Source organism: Lepidochelys olivacea (assembly GCF_965140295.1).
Source record: "Lepidochelys olivacea isolate rLepOli2 genome assembly, chromosome: 3".
Lineage (NCBI taxonomy): Eukaryota > Metazoa > Chordata > Testudines > Cheloniidae > Lepidochelys > Lepidochelys olivacea.
The window spans coordinates 144,356,391-144,362,402 of record NC_140413.1 but is presented as its reverse complement, the minus strand read 5'-3'; positions in this window follow the sequence as shown (position 1 = coordinate 144,362,402).

Sequence of the window (6,012 nt, the reverse complement as noted above, 5' to 3'; positions counted from 1 at the left end):
GCTGCAGGAAAGGCAGGAGCACAGACCACTGCTACAGCCCCTGTGTAACCAACCACCCTCCTCCCCAAGTTCCATAGCCTCCTCACCCACACCCAAGAACGCGGCAGGGGGCCCTCCGGGCACCCAAGCACACCACCCCAGAGGACTGCTCAAGCAACAGAAAGCTGGCATTCAGCAAGTTTTAAAGTGCAGTGTGACCTTGTCCTTCCCTCCTCCCCCACCTCTCCCGGGCTACCTTGGCAGTTATCCCCCCATTTGTGTGATGAATTAGTAAAGAATGCATGAATTTGAAACAATGACTTTATTGCCTCTGCAAGCGGTGATCAAAGGGGGGAGAGAAGGGCAGTTGGCTTACAGGGAAGTAGAGTGAACCAAGGGGGTGGGTTTTCATCAAGGAGAAACAAACAGAATGGTCACACCGTAGCCTGGCCACCCATGAAACTGGTTTTCAAAGCTTCTCTGATGCGCACAGCACCCTCCTGTACTCTTCTAACCGCCCTGGTGTCTGGCTGCGCGTAATCAGCGGCCAGGCAATTTGCCTCAACCTCCCACCCCGCCATAAATGTCTCCCCTTACTCTCAGATATTGTGGAGTGCACAGCAAGCAGTAATAACAATGGGAATATTGTTTTCGCTGAGGTCTAACCGAGTCAGTAAACTGCGCCAGCGTGCTTTTAAATGTCCAAATGAACATTCTACCACCATTCTGCACTTGCTCAGCCTATAGTTGAACACCTCCTGACTACTGTCCAGGCTGCCTGTGTATGGCTTCATGAGCCATGGCATTAAGGGGTAGGCTGGGTCCCCAAGGATAACTATAGGCATTTCAACATCCCCAACAGTTATTTTCTGGTCTGGAAAGTAAGTCCCTTGCTGCAGCTGTTGAAACAGACCAGAGTTCCTGAAAATGCGAGTGTCGTGTACCTTTCCCGGCCATTCCACACTGATGTTGGTGAAATGTCTCTTGTGATCCACCAGTGCTTGCAGCACCATTGAAAAGTACCCCTTGCGGTTTATGGGTGTCTGACAATTTTATTCTTTACTATTGTTTCAACTAATTTGCCCGGTACTGACGTTAGACTTACCGGTCTGTAATTGTCAGGATCACCTCTTAGAACCCTTCTTAAATATTGGCATTACATTAGCTATCTTCCAGTCATTGGGTACAGTAGCTGATTTAAAGGACAGGTTACAAACCACAAACATGCGGTTGATAGTTCCGCAATTTCATATTTGAGTTCTTTCAGAACTCTTGGGTGAATGCCATCTAGTCCCAGGGGCTTGTTACTGTTAAGTTTCTCAATTAATTCCAAAACCTCCTCTAGTGATACTTCAATCTGTGACAATTCCTCAGATTTGTCACCTACAAAAGACGGCTCAGGTTTGAGAATCTCCCTAACATCCTCAGCCGTTAAGACTGAAGCAAAGAATTCATTTAGTTTCTCTGCAATGACTTTATCATCTTTAAGTGCTCCTTTTGTATCTCGATCGTATGGGGCCCCACTGGTTGTTTAGCAGGCTTTCTGCTTCTGATGTATTTTAAAAAACATTTTTTATTACCTTTTGAGGTTTTGGCTAGTTGTTCTTCAAACTCCTTTTTGGCTTTTCTTATCACATTTTTACAATTAATTTGGCAGTGTTTATGCTCCTTTCTATTTACCTCACTAGGATTTGACTTCCACTTTTTAAAAAGATGCCTTTTATCTCTCACTGCTTCTTTTACATGGTTTTTAAGCCACGGTGGCTCTTTTTTAGTTCTTTTACTGTGTTTTTTTTAATTTGGGGTATACATTTAAATTGAGCCTCTATTATGGTGTCTTTGAAAAGTGTCCATGCAGCTTGTAGGGATTTCACTCTAGTCACTGTACCTTTTAATTTCTGTTTAATTAACCTCCTCATTTTTGCATAGTTCCCCTTTCTGAAATTAAATGCCACAGTGTTGGGCTGTTGAGGTGTTCTTCCCACCACAGGAATGTTAAACGTTATTATATTATGGTCACAATTTCCAAGCAGTCCTGTTATAGTTACTTCTTGGACCAGATCCTGCGCTCCACTCAGGACTAGATCGAGAGTTTCCTCTTCCCTTGTGGGTTCCTGTACCAGCTGCTCCAAGAAGCAGCCATTTAAAGTATCGAGAAATTTTGTCTCTGCATTTCATCCTGAGGTGACATGTACCCAGTCAATATGGGGATAATTGAAATCCCCCACTATCATTGAGTTTTTAATTTTGATAGCCTCTCTAATATCCCTTAGCATTTCATTGTCACTATCACTGTCCTGTCAGGAGGTCGATAATAGATCCCTACTGTTATATTGTTATAGAATCCATCCGGTTAATAGGTTGCTTTTGTTATAACCATATATAGCAACTTCTATTGATGTGCTTATCATCTATAGTGCATACTACTCATGCCTGTAACATGTTTATAAAGGGCTAATAAATGATGAATAGCAGTTTATAAACCATTTAAGTACCATTAATATGAAATGTAAGCAGTGTTACTGCAGAGTTTGAGAGTATTAGAGAATACAGTAATGTTTTTGGATAATGGATTCCTCAGCATTAAAAAGGACTAAGAACAATGATAGAGAAATAAATATCTGCCACTGAAGAGGAAATCTAGCCTTCCTGTTACTGTTGCTGAAGGAGTTAGCAGAAGAGAGTCCTGCAGTCCCTCCCCCCTGCCAATTCCTTATGGAAGAGAGGAGGAAAGAAAAAACTGTAGACTTCTCTGAAACATATTCCAGGAGAGGAAGACATTAGGGCCAATGAACCCAAACCCCAATTCTTTGGGGGTGGAAAGAAAAGCCTGAAGCCTGAACAAGAGGAAAGTGTGGGGGAAATCCCAAGATTTAATAGAAAATATACATCCTCACAATGGACTTGTAGGGCATTAGGGACTGCTTCTTGTATTTGCCAGGATTAAACATACTTGATTCACTTGGACAATACATCCATGCCTTAGGATCCATTTTCGTATTTTGGAGAGCAGAGGGGCCAGAGAGTCAAGCAGGACCAAGTGACTGTCCTGCAGGGTGGGGGCGTGGCAGAGGCTCAGCATGGCCAGGGAAGGGATAACCCCTGCACTCTGGCTGCTCCCCTTCCCTTCAGGGCAGCCGCTTGGTTCCGCTCTGCTCTCTGGCCTCCCTGGGGCTGTGTGTGCAGGGGTGCCCGGGCAGAAGTCAGGGTGGCAAGTGGGAACCAGCCCTAAAACTTCCCTGCAACCTCCCAAAGCAGCAGTTCCGGCTCCTCCTCACTGCTGCGCAGAGCTTGCCTGGAGCAGGGAGCAAAGCTGACAGGCAGGAGGTGGCTCCCGGCTGCCAGGATGTTGTGGGTCATTCCCCCCACACCCCAGCTGTGCTGAGCTCTGCAGGGCAGGGCAAATGCTTGGTCTTGCTCCACTCTCTAGCCCTTGCTCCCAGCAGGGCCGGCTCCAGCATTTTTGCCGCCCCAAGCAGCAAAAAAAAACAAAACAAAAAAGCTAGCCACCGAACAGGGACGTGGAGTGATTGTGCGGTCACCGAATTGCCGCCAGCGACTGAAGAAGAGTCGCGATCCCGCCGCTGAATTGCTGCCGAGTGCAAAACACACTGACAGAGCGGCCGCCGAATTCCCGCTGTCGCTGAGGGCAGATTGCTGCCCCAGAGCCCGACCTCCTGCAGCCCCTTTACATTTGCTGCCCCAGGCAACCTGCTTGGTTTGCTGACAGACAAAAAAACAAACTAAAACACCTTCCTTGAACATCCCATTTTAAAAAGAATTGCAAAGTTTCATTTTAATTGTCTGACAGTCCTGGAGACTGATGTCCTAATTGCCCTCAGAACAGGTGCACCTGGGCATTTTCCTGCCAATGTGACTCAGCCTAGAGGTGGAGAACCCAGTTCTCAGATTAGACGGTAGTTCAGCGTAAAGCCTTCTCAAATTGCAGTCATTCTACTCAGACAGCCACCAAAGGAGCCAATTGTGTGGTTTAGGTACTCAGGTGCTCATAAGAGGCATGAGTCCCATCAATAGCACCGCCAGCTAGGAAACAGGGTGGGCAGTAGAGGTTTCCCACAGTGCAGCTCATTCATAGGGCTAGAGTGTCGACACTGTGGGGTGGGGGGTGCCAGGCACACTGGGTTGGGGTTACTTTAACCCAGATCTGTACGTTGCCGTGTGGATGTCAGAGCCCTAGGTTCAAGCATGTGTCATAAAACCCTTAACCTAGAGTTAAAATGCAATGTAGATGCTCAGGTCCAGGGTTCACTGACAGGGGTCAGCTGACTCAAGTCCCATTAACCCTAGGCTTACATTGGTGTGTAGACATACCCCTATATACTATATTCACCATGCTTGAATGTAGACACCAGCTTTACTGCAAAGGCTAGAATTTCCAGCCTTGATGGTAGCATGATATCAGATTAGATGGACTATTGATTTATTCTGGTTTGTATGGCAATTCCCATATTTCCATGAAATATTCTACATACAAGTAAAGCTGAAGTTTCAAACAGAGCATTACATGTCAATGAACTTTTAGGGATACAGTGTACCTCGGGATACTTTTTTTTAACCTTAACTCCCAATGTGTGGCAAGAGTCCCTGTGAGGAATGGCAGGTTATGAGAAGACAGATAAAGTGTTCTAGATTGGTTTGTGGGATGTAAGGGTTAACATTTTAACTGTCTGAAAGTTACACGAACTCCCCAATTCTGCTGTCAGGATTTTTGCCTATACAGTTACTTACATACTTTGCTTTGGTGTACCACAAAGGGAAAACATTGCAGTAAATCACCTGTGTGTACTGGAAGGGAAGGGAATTGGTTGCCTGAGTGTGAGGGAAGGAAAGTGGCTAGGAATTGAGGGGAGGGTGTAGTTTTCAGAGGTAACAACCACCATCTGTTTATCATAGAAGAGTTGAAGAACAAACTAATAAACCAAAAATGGTGGTTGTTTCATTTAAAATCTTATATAGCGCCTGACTTTGCTGCCTCTCTGCTGTGCCTGAAATCATACTAGAACAGTTTTAATTTGTCTGTTCTTCGGTCTGACAAAATGACTATAAATCTAAATTAGCATTTCTTAGACTCCAAAATAATCCCTGTGGGGCACAGGAAGGAAATGACAATAATAACGTACAGGCAGTGTCAGTCTGTTGGCAGCTTTCCCCTCCTCATTTGGCAAGAGGGAAGTCACCACAGACAGAGATTCAAGTAGCCAGTCTAAATGGAGATAGCTAGATTAAAGTCATCTCCTTTTTGTACATGATTTTGCTGCATACAAACTAAAAAATTCTTCAGTTACAACCTAGGGAGATGTCACTTTTCAGAAGTTAAATTGCTTAAGAATTATACTTTCAGAAATACTTAATCAAACAATACCACCTAGCTTTTATACAGCACTTTTCATCAGTACAGTACAGCTCAAGGGGCTTTACAAAGGAGGTCAGTACTATTATACCTACAACATCCCAGGTCTTCTAATTACTGCATACCAGCTGAGTGACACTGAATTTAACTCCTTAGAAGAGGCTATGGTTGCAATTAGAGTTGAACAAACAATGGAAAGGGTGTCAGTGAACATTTGTGCAAATGAAACCTATCCAGGTCAATGATATTCATGACCTCCATGTATTTGTTGTTTGCAAACACTCCCAGGATAAGTGGGGTTGTATTTACAATAATGTTTGGGGGAAATCTATATTACTGCAAATAGGTATGCTTGCACAAGAATATGCATGTTCACACAAGAATGCATATTTGCAACCAAAGATGTTACTGTTTCTCAGCGAGGGAGCAGAAACAGTACAAGGTGACTTTGGTGACCATTTGCACAGCTTGAACAGAAAACAGCAAATCCCAAATGAGCATTCACAGTTATCAGTTCCTGAGCAATCCACAGATGGAAAATGTGGTAGTTGTTAACAATTAAGGGTCTAGGACACACAGCTGAGCTACTCTGATTCCACCCAGTTAAGAGCAGTGATGACACACATATACCAGCCAAGTCATTATTATGATACTAAAATACC